We start from the raw sequence: 17,444 nt of genomic DNA on the forward strand, positions 1-17,444 counted from the left end.
GTGAAGTACCTCGCTTGTTCTCTGGGTGGTGCATCCATGCTAGTAGATGGAGGATTTGACTTGTTCGTGGGGATGTAATACATAAGTCGTATGGACCCCGTTTTGTTTACCAAAGCAGACCTTTTCCTCCATTGCTGCTTTCTTTGAAGGAGTTCAAAAGTTGGATGCTCTCCCCAGTGAATATTCCTAACCCTTGAGTAAGAGCCCTGGTCCACACTGTTAGAGATAAGGATTTTCATTATTTAGTGGGACAAACTGTGTTCTTCTTAAACATCCCACTTCAGATAGGGCTGCTTTCTTTCTTTCTTTCCTTTTTTTTTTTTTTACAGGAGGATATAAATAAGGATTCTGAAGCACGTTGCATATTACTAGGTAGGGATGATTAATCATGTTTGGGGACTGCCCTGATGGTGGGGTGGGGTGGAAGGAATTACCCTCATAGTTTGACTATGAAATTCACTTAAAATAGATGCAAAGTCCTCTAAAGGGGCAGAATGGCAGATAAGACCAGATGCAGAGGGAAAAGAGAGTTGGCAAAACAAAACTCAGAACTGCTTTCTTAGGCCCCATCTAGGAGATAACAGGATTTGGGAATGCCTGTTTTAGCAGGAAGGCCATGGCCAGGGTGGAAGTGGGTGGAAGGTCGTAACCAAAGGACTTTGTGAGGCGAGGACCGGCTGGCAATATCACTCTTCTGTGAAACGGTTGCACCTTAAAACTGGATTTTCTGCCTTCCTTTCCCTCATGGATTTAGTGTCCCCTAGCAACCTTCTGAGCCTATTTGCCTTCTCTGGGACACTGTGTTGTAGCAGTTAAGAGCCCCGACTCTAGTTTGTACCGTGTGGTTCAGTTCCTGGCTCTACCGCCCACTAGATTCGTCATCTTACAAGTTACATAACCTCTGGCTTTCTCTGTAAAGGGGGCTTAACCACAGTTCCTACCTGATAGGCTTGTGGTGAAGATGACACAAGGTAATCAGGCTGAGTGCTTCATACCATACTCAGCACGTGTTAGTAGGTGCCAACCATCATGATTATTGTTATGTTATTCCAATGTAGGCATGTCAATGGGGATAGCTCACCTGTGGCAACTACGGTTTTCATTGACAGTTACTAAGCTGGGCTTCTGACTTAACACGTTTATCACTTGAACTTAGTGTAAGTCTGACAGGAAGAAAGAGATGTGGGCTGACAGATTCGGGGTTCCGATACTGCCTTGGATTAATGCTAAAGCCACGGCAAATTCACCAAGGTTATAAATGCTGCCTCATGAGGTGCCCTGGGGTCTGGCTGCTGATACCATCTCAGTCAGAAGCTTGCTCTGAGTTTCCATAGGAGGCTCTACAGAGGAAGTAATCAAGGGGGACCAGTGGTTCACATGGGGATTGAAAACTGAAATACTGGTCGACTGAGGGCTTATACATACCAGATCATACTCTTTCCAAAACCCTATGAAGGCGTCCCTTCTGCTCTTCAGGTAAAAAGAAAACTTCATGCTGGGGTCCACAAGGTCTTTCCTACGGGGCAATTTCTGCCTTTCCAGCCACGTGGTACAACTCTCCCTTGCTTGCTGCGCTCCAGTCCAGGGGCTGGCAAACTACAGCAAAGTTTCATCAGGTTGCATTGGGATATAGCACACGCATTTGTTTGCATACTGCCTAAGGCTGCGTTCATGCAGCAGTGGCAGAGGTGGGTGGTTGAGACCGAGACTACAAGGCCCACAATGTCACATAGTAACACTTAACCGCAGGGGACCTGGGACATGGGGTCCACTTGTGGGTCCAAGGAGATATGGTTTTGTTTATCAGCTAACAATTTTTGCCATGAAAACAAAGCTATGTTCTTGGTGGGGGGTGGGGGGTCTTGAAATTCCCATTGCCCTTACCATTCAATTTAGCATGCCGTTCCCTACCAGGTCCCTGGGGCACACTGCAGAACTGATAACTTCCAGGCGCACATTTTGAAAAACACTGACTTTACTAATTTGCTTGGGCCTTTTGAATAAAGTTACCTCGGTCTTCTGATAACATTTGTAACTGCGTGATATAGACATACTCACACCACCAGTGCTTTAAGAACATTCAACGGGAAGCCAGTGACTTCCAAACAGCTTCACCCTGAGTCTAAATCCACTGCTTAATAGTTAGTTACAATGACAATAATAGTAACTCACGCGTGCTACATGCTTTAAAAGCATGATCTTACCTAATCCTCACCTATGAGGTGCTTTTGTTACCCATTTGATAGATGAGGAAATGGAGGAAAAGAGAAGTTAAGTAACTGGCCTAAGTTACATAATAATAAGTAATGAATGATGGATCCAGAAATCAAAATCAGCCGTCTGAGGCAGAGCACTGATGAATTCACTTAGCTCTATAAGCACATTATATGGTTAAACGAATGCCTCATCTTGTGTAGGAGTTTATCGTTTACAAAACCCATGAGGTTGTCCTTGTTTTCTACATAAGGAAACTGAGGCAGGTCAATTAAGTGATTTGACAAGGTCACGTATCCACTTTAAGATAGAAGAACATTAGGAACTGGGTGTCTGGATTCCTCCCACCAGAAACAAAAGCTGAAGTTGAACCATGTGCTGCTGCCTGTTCTCCAGCCCAGCCGCCCACCTAGAACCCGGTACCACATCACAACCGGCTGTTTGCATGGCATTATACCCACAAATGCCAAATATCTATCCCTTGAGAAAGAAGTTCTGCTCCTAAGTATATGTCCTACCTCACTAAGAATAAGAGAGGCACTGTGTGCTAATAAAAAACTAGAAAGCACCCTAATCTCAACCAGTGGGAGAATGGTTAAATAAATTATGTTGCATCCGTAAGATGGAATGCTGCCATCATAAATCATGATTTCCCCTTAAAGGAAAATGACATTTTTTCTTCTCAAGCTAGGACAGGTAACGAGAACTAACAAAGGGTCAAAGAGGATTTTTGCATGTGAACATGTAGGTTTTGGTTAACTCCGTATCTATTTAATACAAAGAATATGCTATACCTGAAACATTGTGGTCTATTGTTATTTAATAAACAAACCTATCTAAAAAAACCCCATGATTTCCTAATGACCTGGGGCATGTTTGCAACCTTGGAGAAAGGCACAGTGGGTGTGACTTGGGAGAATGATAACCCTATAACGGTAGGAACACATGGGCACTCAAGCAACTTTGCAGCGGGCCCCCTAGCTGAGTGTACTTCAGCAACGACATCCTTTGGCTTGGAATCCCAGTTAGCCTGGCTTGGGCACAGAGATGACTCTCCCCGAGGAGATGAGGGCAGCTGCAAAGGTGACAGCAGCAGAGTTTCAACCTTGGAGACGCAGTGCTCGGGGAGAGCTGTCAGGGTGTGGGCTGACAGCGCCCTGCTTGGCTTCCCACACCCCCGGGTGAGGAAGCCCTACCACGAGCCACTGTGACCTCTGAGGTTGAGCACATGTGCCGTGGGACTTTTGGCTGAATGTCACCCTGAGCGTTCTCCTCTTGCTTTGCTGAGCGGGGAAGTGACAAGAGCTTCCAGTTTAGGGAACTGGCAGGTATTCCCAATTCACCAGGATTGCAGGTGGTGGTCACTGTAACAGCCACGGGGATGGGGACAGACTTCTAGCCCTGACGAGCATCCCTGGGGAAGCGTCAGAGTCTGGGTCCATGGATTCCCGCCATGGTGGGGACACTCAGCCAAATTATTTCTGATCACGTGTCAGTATCCCTGGGCATTTCCAGAAATATTTAGGGGAAAAGAACTCTGTAAAAGGCTGAGGTAATGTAGGGGCACTCATAATTAGAGAAGCGTGAGATGTTTGGGGGGAGTTTGTTTAAACAAAGCAAGCCAAAGGGGTTATTAAGGCATGCTATTCTCCATGAATTCAACGTTTTTCTGAAACAGTTTGGCTTCTGTAGCTGCTTGTTGCAATTATTTCAAGGAGGTGCCCTTCTAGGACTGCATTATTATTAGATGAGAGAGACACTACGACGTGAGGCAAATCTGGATAATATTTCACAATAGACAGAATTTATTTTTGGAGGTTCTCCCTGCAAGGGATCTTCTCAATCTGTCCACAACATACTCAGCAACTCCCCAGCTGTCGCATTCTCTGCCCCATATTTATTCTTTCCTTCCTCCCATTCAAACTTAAGTCAGCTATAATGGCAGAAAGGCAATCTGATATGTAAATTCACCCAGAATGGCAAATGACCGGCAGTAGCTCGAGTTAGAGTTTCTGTTTTAAAGGAGGATGTCTGGGGTCCACGATGCCTGAATAGGGAAGAATCAGACTAATTGTGAAATCCTTTCATCATGAGAGGCCATTAGAGGGAGACTTTTGGGCAGGGGAGCTTCCTGGAATCTATTAATGATACCCCAAAGGCAACTCAGCTGACTCATAAAGTTAACTCTGAAGGTGCTTATGACGTTAACTAATAATCCCTAAGCCTGAGCTGCCTAAATTCTAGAGTTTTGTTCAACACCTCCTTCTGAAGTAAGTAGAGAGGAAATGACCATCCCTAATTCTCAGCCAAGATACTGAGGAGCCCTCACGTGCCCTAGTCTCTCACCTAGTAATGGGTGGAACCAGGACTAAACAGATAGTCATCTCGTCAGGCTGAAAGGCCGAGTGTCCAGGAGAAGGGTGGGTATTCCTTCGCCCGATGGGTATCCTGGAATATGAGGTTGTAAGGGATTGACAGCACAGCTAAGTTTTCTGATCTGCAAGCCTCTCTTCCTCTCATACCCCATCCCCCATCCCCCATCCTTCAGCCAATCCTGCAGACTTCACGCTGAGAACCCGTGCAGAAACGACCACCTTCACCAGCCCCTCTGCTCCAACCTCCACCCGAGGCTTCACCGTCTCTCATTTACAGGATAATTTTCAGCAACGGCTTCCTGACTGCCTCCCTGCTTCCCCTCACCTCGCTCCAGTCTGTGCACACACCAGCCAGAGGGATCCTGTTCAAACTAAGTCAGGTCATGGCAAGTCCTTGGCTTAAAGCCCTTGATTGCTCCCTGTCTCACTCAGTGTCAAAGCCAGAGTTGACCCCCTGGCGGCCTTGCTGGCTGCGTCTCCCCACCACCCCAGGTTCTGTGTGCTCCGGCCACGCTGCTGCTCAAATTTGCCAAGCACCTTCCTTTCTAATTGAGGTTCCCCTGCCCTGAGTCCCCCAGATAACCACATAACGAGCTCCTTCCCTTTATTCAGACTTCTGTTCAAATGTCACCTCTTCAGAGAAGCCTCCCACCCACTCCATCTAAAACAGCCCCCTCCCAGCATGCTCTATCCCCTATGTTTTCCTTTTCTTCATAGCACTTTCCACCTGATGCACCATATATTTTTTTAAAAAATGCCTTGTCTGGCTCTCTTATCTAGCACCATATGAGTTTCGTTATATCCTCATTGCTAGAATAGCGCCTGGGACCTACTTGCTGAATAAATGAAACCGAGAAACTCAGAGGAACACATTTCTTTTTAGATAAGAATGTTTTCTTCCTTTTCATTTTAAACTACTCAGCTACATGACATCAGCCCTGTGATCAATTTTTTTTTTTTTCTGAAGTTCTGACCTCTGGGCGACCTTTAGCAAGTAACTTGACTTCGTTAGAACTCACTTTACCCAGCTGTAGAATGGGAATGAAAATACCACCTACCTCCCTTCCCTGACACTTGACTGAAGCAGCCTCTGACATGCCTTCTTTGTTCTTTGGGGGAAGGAGCCACACACAAGAAAATTCTCCTCACGAAGTTACAGTTAAAATCCCCAAGAGGGTAGGAGCTGTACTTTGTTTCTCTCCATTCTTACACAAAGTAGGCCTCCATTAAGTGCTTATCAAAGTTAGTATCTGTGGGACATAAATTGCACCTGCTTCTGCAGCCCTGCTCACAGAAGCTGGCCCCTTTCTGGGCTAACACTCAGAAATAGCAGAAGAACGAAATCTAGCTTAGTAGTAACGCAGATTCCTTTTTCCAGAGGAAGCCAACTGCACAGCCCTTGATGGACAAATGGTGACCATCGATGTGTTCTTTGCTTTGAACGTGGAGCAGGGAATTTCACAAGATGAGAAAAATTCAGATCAGAGGATTCTTCCTCTCGGCTATAACTTTTTTTTTGGAGTGACCCTGATTAATACCATGATTCTCTTAATTTGGGTGAATTTCCTTGTTCAGCTCAGAGCTACTGATTCAGCAGATACTCCCAGAGTCAGACCCTAGTGGAAACTAACATGTGACATCTGGTGCCAGGCACTTCCCCATGCTCAACAAGGATTTATAGATGAGTGCGTGGATATTCACACCACACTGTTTCTGTCTTCATCTCTTTGTCTTTCTTTCTTCTTCTCTTCCCTTTCTGACTCTTTTTTATTCCTTCCCCATTTATGCCCCAGTGCTCCTCTGAGACACGTGGGCATTTTATGGTTTTGTTGGTCTTGACAGATGACTGACCTTCCAAAGCCCAGTGATTTGGTATCAGAAGATCTAAGTTTTTTCCTTTTCTCCACGTTCTAAAGAAGCGTGCTGTAGTTTCCCCAGCAGAAGTGAAAGTGATTAGCGGGCGACTCAGATGTCTGCACAGGCACAAGAATGAGGGGGAGAGGGGGCAAGACAAGAGGAAGAGGGGACTTTTGGAGGGGCTGAGAGCAAATCCCCACACACGTTCTGACTACCCAGTGGAAAGAAATGAAATCCTGTGTTCCAGGGCAATATTGCCATTGATGATAATTCTCTGTCATCCAGCAGGTGCCAGGAAAAAAACCTTCATTTTGATTTTTATACATTCATTTTAACAACTGGGACTTCCTCATTTGCCTGAGGAGGAGGTATACAAGGGTGCACAATTTATAGTTAATTTGAAGATGAATAAAATATTAGCATATCTTTTGTTGCCCCTAAAACACAAAACCTAAATTAGCACAGTGCCCTGATTGCCATCCCCGCACACGCATTTAGATTGTAAATGAGCTCCATTTCAAGCACATTTGTAACGGTTGAGAAAGTGAGGGACCAATTATGTGGCCATATTGATACTAATGATGGTGACGTCCAGAGAACTGTCCCAGCCTAAGAACACCCACAGTGCAACCAACAATCATGGCTTCAGTCCCAATCAGAAGGTTTGCATTCAGTCCTAATCATAGTGGAATCTGTCAAATGGATTTGTTTCCAGAAAGCTTGCTCGACACAGGTCAAATGGCAGAAGTTGCAAAAATGTCATCGTTTAACATAAAATATCTGCAGAAATTACACCTAGAAACTGTTGCCCTTTTATCCCATTAACTGGCATATACAAAGTAACAGCCAGGTCAAATGGTTACCATGGTGGCAACCATCATTTTATGGTACATTTGTAATTGTTCTAAAACAATTAGTATGAAATAAAAGTTACCAGAATTAAGAGGTGATGTTTTGCTCAAGAAGGGGAAAAGATGAACAATTCATTAAGAGCCTAAGAAGAAACTGGTTCTAAGAAACGTGTTATTGTATTTGTTGAAAGAATATTGTCAAGGTCTTTATCCATATTATGTGGCTCCACTGAACATAGCTTCTTTAGATTTTAGTCTTAGCTTCCACGATACTGCTGGTTTATTTTAACCTTATAGAAACTGTAGGTTTTTATACAATTATCATATTTTCTTCTTTGCTTTGGTTGCTAGGGAGCTCAAAACCAAACTTATAGACTATCTCTAATGACTCTGCAGAACTTCATGTTTGCATTTGTTTTTCTTTCTTTTGCTGAGGGAGGTGAGTGGTTGTGTATTAATTTTATCCTTCACATTATTTTCTTATCAATATTTTCTCTCTGTTTCCTTCACTTGTTTCTTTTCTGCTTTTCTATTATATACATTCTTTTTTTTTTTTTTTTTTTTTTATACATTCTTAAAAGCTATCATACAAGGATATGGAGCATGAATATATAAATAAATCTGGTCTCAAGGTGATAAATTTAACACATCCAAATCATCATCCTGGTGCTACTATTTATCCTATCTTGCTATCTTTTTAGAACAATAAATTTAGAATGCTGTCCTCCTTCTTGAAGTTATAAAAACATTTTTCTGAATTAGCATATACTGAACTTAGGTTTTCCTCTTAGTCTTTTAAATTTTGTTCTCTCTTTTTTTATCCTTTGCCTCAAAATAAATTAATGTGAACTATTACCCTAAGTTCTATTAGTCATCAGCTTGGGGACATACTGCTGCTACACTGGCTACACTTATTTTTTTTTAATTGTTCCAAGAGGGGTGATGAATCTATCCTGAGCCATCACATTCTTTTACTCTGTCTGCCCAGTGGATGTCTCCTTGCATTTACTTCTTTACTTTCCAACTCAACTTACCTATTTATTATTTGGCCATTTCATATTCTCTCTCTCTCTCTCTCTCTCTCAACAAACCATGCCCCCCCCCCAACCTTTGCCTAGCTTTTCCCCTTTAGCTCTCTTTTTTTAAAAAATTGAAGTATAGTTGAGTTACAATGCTGTGTTAGTTTCAGGTGTACACCAAAGTGATTCAGTTATATATATATATATTCTTTTTCAGATTCTTTTCACTTATAGGTTATTACAAAATATTGAGTAGAGTTCCCTATGCTATACAGTACGTCCTTGTTTGTTATCTATTTTATATATAGTAGTGTGTATATATTAATCCCAAACTCCTAATTTATCCCTCCCCCTGTTCCCCATAATCATAAGTTTGTTTTCTATGTCTGTGGGTCTATTTCTGTTTTGTACATAAGTTTATTTGTATCATTTTTTTTTTTTTTAGATTCCACATATAAGCAATATCATATGACATTTGTCTTCCTCTGTCTGGCTTACTTCACTTAGTATGATAATCTCTAGGTCCATCCATGTTGCTGTAAATGGCATTATTTCATTCTTTTTTATGGCTGAGTAATATTCCATTGTATATATGTACCACATCTTCTTGATCTATTCCTTTGTTGATGGACATTTAGTTTGCTTCCTTGTCCTGGCTATTGTAAACAGTGCTGCAGTGAACATGGGGGTGCATGTATCTTTTTGAATTATGGTCATATGGTAGTTCTATTTTTAGTTTTTTAAGGAACCTCCATACTGTTCTCCACAGTGGCTGCACCATCCCTTTATCTCTTTCCTCATCCATCCATCCATCCATCCCCTCCTCCCTTCCTTCATCTCGCCCTCCCTCCCAAGTATGCTTCCCCAGTTAAAAAATAACAAAAGCTCATATACAATCAGGCCATGAAAACATAAATAAAATTCTAGAAACCATAGGAAAGGAAGAAGAAACATGTACAACAAAAATCTAGTTACAATGACAGTCAAACTCAGTCTGGACTCTGTAAACTCATATGAAGGGAAAATCAGAATAGATTCTGTAAGGCCTAATGGCAGACAACTTGTATTAACATATTGGCTGTAAATATAACTGGACCTGGGATGGGTGGAGGTAGAGAAGAAGAGGGTTGCGATGGATGTTGAAGATTTATGTGACTATATAATGGAATGAAGGTAACGAGACCGTACTGAAATCATCCTGACTCCTCCCTTTCTTTCATGCCTCACATGCAGTCCATTAACAAATTCTCTTATTTCTAGTCTCAGTATATCAGAATCTGCCACGTACTTCCTTCCCCAGTACTATCATGACACAAACCATCACCTCCTGCCTGGATTGGCATTATCCCTTTTGGTGGGTCTGCCCCTGCCCTTGCCCTTCTTGCTGTTCTCCACCCAGCAGCCACTGTGATAGTGTGAAAATGCGGATCACAGCCCTCTGCTTGAGCATCCCCAGTGTCTTGTCTTTTCATCTCACTCACAGTTAGAGCCAAAGTCCTTCCAATGGCTACTCAGCCCTACAAGCTCTGGGCACCAACCTCTCTGAGCTCTCCCCTTCACTCACGGTGCCTCCGCCACTCAGCCCAAAGGTCTCTCCTCAGGTTTGTTCCCTTCTCCTGAAAGAAGCCTCAGATAAAGTCAGCCCTCGGTATCCGCAGGTTCCACATTTGTGGATTCAACCAACTGCCGATGGCAATTCGATCACTTTACATAAGCGACTTGGGCATCCATGGATTTTGGTGTCTGCCGGGGATACTAGAACCAAGGGACCGTATACCTGTGTCTCACTCCTTATCTCTTTCAGGTCTTTGCTCAAGTGTTTTCTCATCAGAGAGCCCATCTGCCTCGGCTCCTTATCTTCCTACTGAAAATTAAGGCTCCTTTACTACCCCTGCCCTTTCTAGCCCCTTGTTTCATTTTCACCATAGCACTTATTACTTCCTAACACACCATATGTGATCATACCAATTTATTTATGGTCTATATCTGCCCACCCTCCCACCCGAGTGCCAATTCTGTGAGGGCAGAGTTTTTAATCTGTGATGTTTATGCTGTATGCCCAACACCTAAAACAGTACCCAGTGGGTACTTAGCTCAATACGTATTTGTTGAATGAATGGATGAAACTAAATACTCTGACAGCATTGGCACCAATTCTAAACAGCTAAGATAATATAGCAGAGTGCCATCCAAAATAAATTAATAGAATGAAGCAAGTTCCCCATTGCTAAAGTAAAATAGAAAGTCAAAGCAATAACTGGGTCATTTGTAGAGACATGGATGGACCTAGAGACTGTCATACAGAGTGAAGTAAGTCAGAAAGAGAAAAACAAATATCATATATTAACGCATATATGTGGAATCTAGAAAAATGGTACAGATGAACCGGTTTGCAAGGCAGAAATAGACACGGATGTAGAGAACAAATGTATGGACACCAAGTGGGGGAAAGCGGGGGGCAGGGGGAGGCGGGGTTGTGGTGGGATGAATTGGGAGATTGGGATTGACATATATACACTAATATGTATAAAATAGATAACTAATAAGAACCTGCTGTATTAAAAAAATAAAATTCAAAATAAAAATAAAAACGGGCTTACAGAAAAAATAACTGGTTATTTAGGGCAAAGGGATTTTTTTTTTTTTTTTTTTTTACCATTAGAGGATCATAGAGAATCATAGGAGTGAAAGAAATCTGAGCTCTCACTCAGTCCTGCCTCCTGACAACAAGAATGAGGGGCACATTTACATCAAGTGAAAGGGGATCTTTTCTGTGTTTAAGGGCATTTGGAGAAATACTATGGTTTTCCAGTCGTTCATAATTTTTCCTTTTGATGTTCAACCATTCACCATCCACTCCCCTTCTTAGCAAAGTCATATCTCGAACTTAAATCACACTCACTGAAGTGAAAAGCCAAATGCAATTACATCCACCTCCCGCTTCTCTTTCTCTTTGACTATCTGTTCCTAAACAGCAATAGAAAAAAGCACAATGTTTCTCAGGTATCTATGGCACAAAATCAAAATTCGACCAAATAGTAATGAAGACTTTGGCCTTTTCCTAAGTTAAGTCATTTCCTTTGAAATACATTTTTCTATTATAGGTTGCAAACAGCTTTCCCTTTTAATTTTTTTTTTTAAAGTAGGAAGGAACCGCTAGCTCATTTGTTTTTTTGGTGTTCACACATTATAGGTTAAATTCTGTTATGACAATGTGTTACAATTTTAAAAAATCACATGGGGTAAGATTTTCTGGTCTAGCAAAAGGCCCACTTTGGGATATAATATTATTTATGTTGGAAGTTGTTTGAAGTCAACTCAAACCAATAGCAAGTTTCCAGTGAAACAAAATGTGAGAGAAGGTATATTAGACTGGAAGTCAGGAGACTAGGCTGGAATCTGATTCTCATTTGGTTACGAACATGCTGTGTGAGCTTGAGGGAATTTACTCAACCTTACTGGGCTTCAGTTTTTCTTCCTGCAAAAGGAGAGCTTTAGATTTAAAGGAACTTTGTATTCCCTTTCATCCCTAGGATTTATGATTCTTTGTATAATTGAAATGAATTTAGCCTGAAGTTTTATATTTTGATTTCTCTTTCCGCCCTCCCTCCCCCCTTCCTCCTTTTCCCTCCCATCTATCCATCCATTTACCCATCCATCCATCCATCCTCCATCTTTACTTATATTTTGATTCTCTTCTTTCTTTCCTTCTATTCTTTCTCCCTTTTTTGCCTTTCCATTTTCTTTCAATAACTTTCTTTTCTACTTCTTTCTTTGTCTTTTTCTTTTCCTATTTCTTTCCTTTTCTTTTATTCTGTCATTTCCTTTTCTCTTTGTTTATTTTCCCTCTCCCTCCTTTCCAGCTTTCTTTCATTCTTCTCTTTCTTAAATTCTTTCTCTCAGCAGCAAATCACTCAACATTTCAACAAATCCATAAATTAGCGGTAGTTTTATGGGCTGGCATTAACACCTATTCTGATCAACCAGGCATTGCAAACTGATGGGAGTGCTGATAGATAGTGTGGCTCAGGCCTTGCATGGAAAGTAGCCAAATCAGCACATGGCTATTATTTAATGATGCCAGAGACTAATAGGAAGTCTTCTGCAAATTGCCTCACAAATTATACAGTAGTTCCCTGCCTTCTCGTTATTGGCGCGAAATAGATTTGTGAAACTAGACTTAACATCCAAATTCTTTCTCTGTTATAGGAAGTATCAAAGCTACCTTTTTAAACATAAAAATGAAAAAATAAATTTTTACAGAAAATGCCATTAACAAAGAAAGTATAAATGACAAACTTGGGGCATACAGTATAATGACAGTCAAAAGGTCTAATTTCCATAACATATAAAATGTTCTTGTAAATTATTTATATATACACGCATATGTTTCAATACAAAATGGTAAATTTTACGGATAATTCACACAGAAGGAAATAAAAATGGCCAACAGACATAGGACGCTCAACCTCAAGAGTTAAAGAAATTCAGTTTGAAAGGTCATGTTTTCGAAAGAAAATTTATTATTTTTAACGAAGTGTAATGCTTTAAATTAGCCTGAAGAATAATATTAGTATACATTTTATCAACTTTTTTTTTAAAGGAATAGAAAACTATTTATTGACCACTGTTCACCAGTATTTACAATAAACAACATATAGTTGAATAATATTCTGATTACTACAAAGTTATTGTTTTTCCTGGCTTGTGCTGAACCAGTAACCCCAAATACTGAGAAGATTGAGCTTACATGTAAGGAATGGGTTGGGGTAAAGTTTGAAAAAACATGCAGGTCAAGTTTAGATTAGAAAAGTTTGTTCACTCATTTATTCCTGCAGATCCTAAATTGCCAACATCTCTAACCATCTGATTAGGTTTCCATTAACAAGTCTGAGACATTCCATGTATCACAGTCTTTCAGTGAACACAGCACGGGGATTTCAACTTCTTATAAAAGAATGGTTTGCCAAAAGGAAGCTTTAAATGTCCATTTAACTAAGTCTTGCTTGGCTAATTAAAACATACCAGAATTTTTCTAGTTTTTTCATTTGCGTTAACAGAGATAAAATTTTCCTTTCAGGGGTTTTACATATAAAACTGCATTTATACGATGGTAGATATGGATGCAGATTCTGATGGGGCTGCCTTAAAAAATTATCCAATTTAAATTGTTTACATTAATTTGTCTAATTAATTACAAAATTATTTAATTTGAAAGGTTAAGATTTAAATTTTCAATTTAAGTTGAAGTGATTTCTTATATTGCTCAAAATGACAGAATCCCAGAAACATGGGTTTATCCATGGTTGTGAAAGGCTGGTTTTGTTTTGGTAAATGTATTTAAACAATAACCAAAAAAAACCCCAAACCATTTACATATGTATTTTATGTATACACATACAAAAAACCCAGAATGGTCCTTAGGCATATATGAGTTAAATGCAAATTCTAAATTCTGATTAAGTAATGACTATGGAGATTTTCCCCAACATTTAGAAAAGCTGTTCTCTAATGCAGAGGAAATAATATACTGTGGTATCAAACGTTCTTTTCTGCTAAAGGAAGCAACTACAGAAAGCTTTATTTGTTCAAAGTAACCAGTGCTACAGATGCAAAAAAGGCAAAAACAAAACCCCCAAAAAACCCCCCCAAAACCCAACAACTTCCCCAATACTACTTCAAAACGAACATATCAAACTTGATTTTCATTAGAATGTACTTATTTCTTCACACTAATAAATCAAAAAACCAAGACCCAGATTTTATATATATATATAAATATATATAAAAAGCAATGCAAACAATTATTGAGCTTCATCTTCTGGACAAGAACGCGAAGTTAGTCTCTCTTCATAAAAAGCAATTACAATTTGAGGACACTTCATATTTGCCTCTTTTGCCAGCACCAAGTCCACCTCATCTGAATCTTTCCATTCCATGAGAAACATGAATTCTCCACTGCTGTCTGTGGCACCAGTTATTCGCTCTGGGTCGAGACCTCTGGCTAAACCTCTTGGTTTGTCAGCAGCATCTCTTTTCTTCTTTGATTTGCTATCATCAGGTTCACTGTCAGATAAAGATTTTCTTTTTGTTCCATCTTTCTCTTTACCAGCTTTTTGAGAATTAAGAAATGCTTCAATTAACTCTGGACAATCTAAATTTTCTTCGGGTTCCCAAGTATTGTCTGCATCTGTCAATCCCTTCCACTTCAGGAAATACTCCACCTTCCCATTCACTACACGATGGTCCAGTACTTCTTCTACCACAAATTCTTCAGGTTCTGCCTCTTCGACTTTTTTACTCTTTCCATTCTGTTTCTTTCCCATTTTTTGCAATGTCCTTTTTATTCGAGGCCATTTTTTATTGCAGACTTGAAGAGCTATTATTCACTGCCTCTGAGTTGCTCCGGGTCCCGGGTCTGCCGCGTCTCTGGCCCCGCACGCCTCAAGCTCCAGCCACATCTGAGACGGAGGGGGCTGGGGAACTATTTTTCCTTAACTTTTTTAATCTCGCCATGCACACCTTTTTTTTTTTTTATAAATTTATTTATTTATATTTTTGGTTATGTTGGGTCTTCGTTGCTGTGCACAGGCTTTCTTTAGTTGCGGCAAGCAGGGACTACTCTTCGTTGCGGTGCACGGGCTTCTCATTGTGGTGGCTTCTCTTGTTGCGGAGAACGGGCTCTAGGTGTGTGAGCTTCAGTAGTTGTGGCACACAGGCTTCAGTAATTGTGGCACACGAACTTCAGTAGTTGTGGCTCATGGGCTCAGTAGTTGTGGCTCACGGGCTTAGTTGCTCCACGGCATGTGGGATCTTCCTGGACCAGGGCTCAAACCTGTGTCCCCTGCATTGGCAGGTGGATTCTTAACCACTGCGCCACCAGGGAAGTCCCTAACCATGCACACCTTTAAATGTGACTTTTAAAAAATACTGTCTCTCAATAAACAATTTTGCCAAATCGTCTCCCCTTCCTGTTCTCTTAAAAATGTAGGTTATAAAGAAATGGGGGATGTTTTTCTAAGTAATGTTTTACTTAAGCCCAATTCTTCAGACTGGGCTGCCAATTATTCTTCCCCATTTCCCATCCCTACTGAAATACTCAGAATATTAGGTATCACTGCCATTTTTCAAATATATGTTTTAAAACTTAATGAAACAGGAAGGAATTGGGTCACCTTTGAGATCCCCTTCATGTTTATCTCTTGCTTAGTCAGTACAACGGCAAGGTAAGATCACAGGATTTGGAGTCAAACCGAACCTGAGTTTAATCTTTGCTCTGGTATTTCGTTACCTATATCTGATATCTGATATAAGTTTCTTATTCTCTTGAACCTCAACTTTCTCATCTGTAGAATAGGACTAATACTGGCATGTGTTTCACTACTCTAAGTGATACAAGGCATGTGGAGCACTTAGAGTAAACAGAGTAACAGAGGACCAGATAAATACACTGCTGAGACAATGATGGTGAGATGGTGATGATGACGGGGGTGGGGATGATGGTGATAATGACGAAAGCTTAAGAACGTAAGAAAACTGATCAGAACTATGAGGGGAACTCCAGGTCGTACCTACTTAATTTAGAAGGAACAGATGGAATCTCACCTAAATGCTAAGAAAAGAACTTTGCAACTTATTCAAGGCTTGAATCTAAGTCCCTTGAAATCTCACCGAGTCAGTATAATACAGAATATCTCATTCCGGTAAAGAGCCAGGCTTTAAAATCTTTCATCAATTTAAATACAGTAGAATGAGGGAAACAGATGAGAAAAGAGAGTGAGAGTAGTCAGAGCAGTAGGGGAGGCAAACACACATCCAGGTCTATGTATAATTTTGACACAATATGGGTCAACATCTAATAATATTTCAAAGATGATGAGGGTAACCTTGACAACCTAGCTGATGCAGGCACTGAAAGAATAAGAGATTCACAGGGAGACCCAGGAGAAAATCTGGGCCAATTTCTTGGTTGACTGATGGCTCATAGCTTTTACTCTGTAGAAAATTTGTTATAACTCGTAAAGCAGTCTTTTTTTACTTAATCAACAAACATCTATTAAACGTGTGTAACATGCCAAGACACTGTGCTAGGTCTTGGGGATATAGAGACATTCCCTGCCCATGAGAAGCTTCTCAAGAAGGACATTCCCATTTACAGCCAGCTAGAATGCAACCCCGCACTTCAACCCCACTCAGGAACCCTGCAAGTCATGGCTTATTAGTGCCATTTTATCGACCAAGGTAACTGAAGTTCAGAGAAAATACAACTAGAAAGGGCCAAGGCTAACATTTCAACTTCATTCTGCCTGGGCTCGATTCTCAGGAGAAGAGTGACAAAAATGAAGTGATTTATTTTGATTGGGATAATGCCAATAATGAGAATAAAAATAGGCTAGGTTTGTTGCAGCAGCAGCAGCAGTAAAAAAAAAAAAAAGCTTCACATCTCAGTGGCTCAACACAATTTCATCTCTCGATCATGCGCCATGTCCATGTAGGCTGGCAAGGGACTCTATGACATGGAGCTACTGAGCTCCACCATCTAGAACTGGCAACCTCCTCAGTTGCAGAGGCAGAGGAAGAGGGCATGGAGGATTGTCCAGTACTGGCTCTTGAGGGTCACTTCCAGGTGCAGCTCACTGGCCAGCCCTCGTCACATGGCTTTACTTGGGGTTGGGACGAGGCTGAGAGGAGTGAAGCCCTTAGTGTGACATCTAGGGAGCCCATTGGCTCTTTGGATCATGCAAACACAGGACTGGCACTGGTGTGACCCCAAAAGCCAGTGGCTCCTTATATTTTTTATCTTAGGCAACTTACCGGCCTCACCTTAGTCCCAGTCATGGCCCTCACCTAACTGATAGGACGCTGGAAAATGCAGTGTCTCTCATGTTTGGGAGGGAGAGATAAGGTGGATACTGGTGAGGACTAGGAATGTCTAGTAACCTGGGCTTGAAACCTAACCTTCATCTGTGACACTGACTTCTGCTCCTTTTCTCCCTACCTCTCTACTCCAGGCAGTTGCCAAGCTTTGGGATTTTAACCAAATATAGCAAAAGCTGTATGTCAGATGCTTGCTGTGTGTCAGGTATTACACTATCCATGCTTAGGCTCATCAATGCATTTATTCATTC

General features: G+C 41.1%; 1 long non-coding RNA gene and 1 pseudogene across 2 annotated transcripts in view; both read right to left on the reverse strand.

Annotated features, from left to right (window-relative positions):
* Positions 1-17,444, reverse strand: part of LOC309624593 — a 1,127,080-nt gene that overhangs the window by 348,613 nt on the left and 761,023 nt on the right. The gene's annotated exons all lie outside the window — the stretch shown is intronic.
* On the reverse strand, positions 11,929-16,739 carry LOC309624562 (chromobox protein homolog 3 pseudogene; annotated as a pseudogene). The gene has a single exon. The product of its transcript is annotated as a chromobox protein homolog 3 pseudogene (transcript).

The sequence above is a fragment of the Balaenoptera borealis genome (assembly GCF_965194805.1).
Source record: "Balaenoptera borealis genome assembly, chromosome: 2".
Lineage (NCBI taxonomy): Eukaryota > Metazoa > Chordata > Mammalia > Artiodactyla > Balaenopteridae > Balaenoptera > Balaenoptera borealis.